Raw genomic sequence first — 334 nt, 5'->3', positions numbered from 1 at the left:
GTGGCTAGAATAGGTAGGGTAGTATACACAAACTCTAGGTTGGTAAGGATAATGTACCAGAGCCACTGGTGGTTTGGCTAGAATAGGTAGGGTAGTATACACAAACTCTGGGTTGGTAGGGATCACTTACCAGAGCCACTGGTGGGTAGCTAGAATAGGTAGGGTAGTATACACAAACTCTGGGTTGGTAGGGATAACTTACCAGAGCCACTGGTGGGTAGCTAGAATAGGTAGGGTAGTATATACAATCTCTGGGTTGGTAGGGATACTGTAACAGAGCCACTGGTGGGTGGCTAGAATAGGTAGGGTAGTATACACAATCTCTGGGTTGGTA

At 46.4% G+C, this 334-nt stretch overlaps 1 protein-coding gene across 1 annotated transcript in view; it reads right to left on the bottom strand.

The window, feature by feature from the left end:
• Positions 1-334, bottom strand: part of LOC110458668 — a 168,477-nt gene that overhangs the window by 112,560 nt on the left and 55,583 nt on the right. The window lies entirely within an intron of this gene.

The sequence above is a fragment of the Mizuhopecten yessoensis genome, unplaced genomic scaffold (genome assembly GCF_002113885.1).
Source record: "Mizuhopecten yessoensis strain PY_sf001 unplaced genomic scaffold, ASM211388v2 scaffold9685, whole genome shotgun sequence".
NCBI classification, from domain to species: domain Eukaryota; kingdom Metazoa; phylum Mollusca; class Bivalvia; order Pectinida; family Pectinidae; genus Mizuhopecten; species Mizuhopecten yessoensis.
Note: the sequence above shows the minus strand (reverse complement) of the source record. Positions and strands in the feature narration are given on the sequence as shown.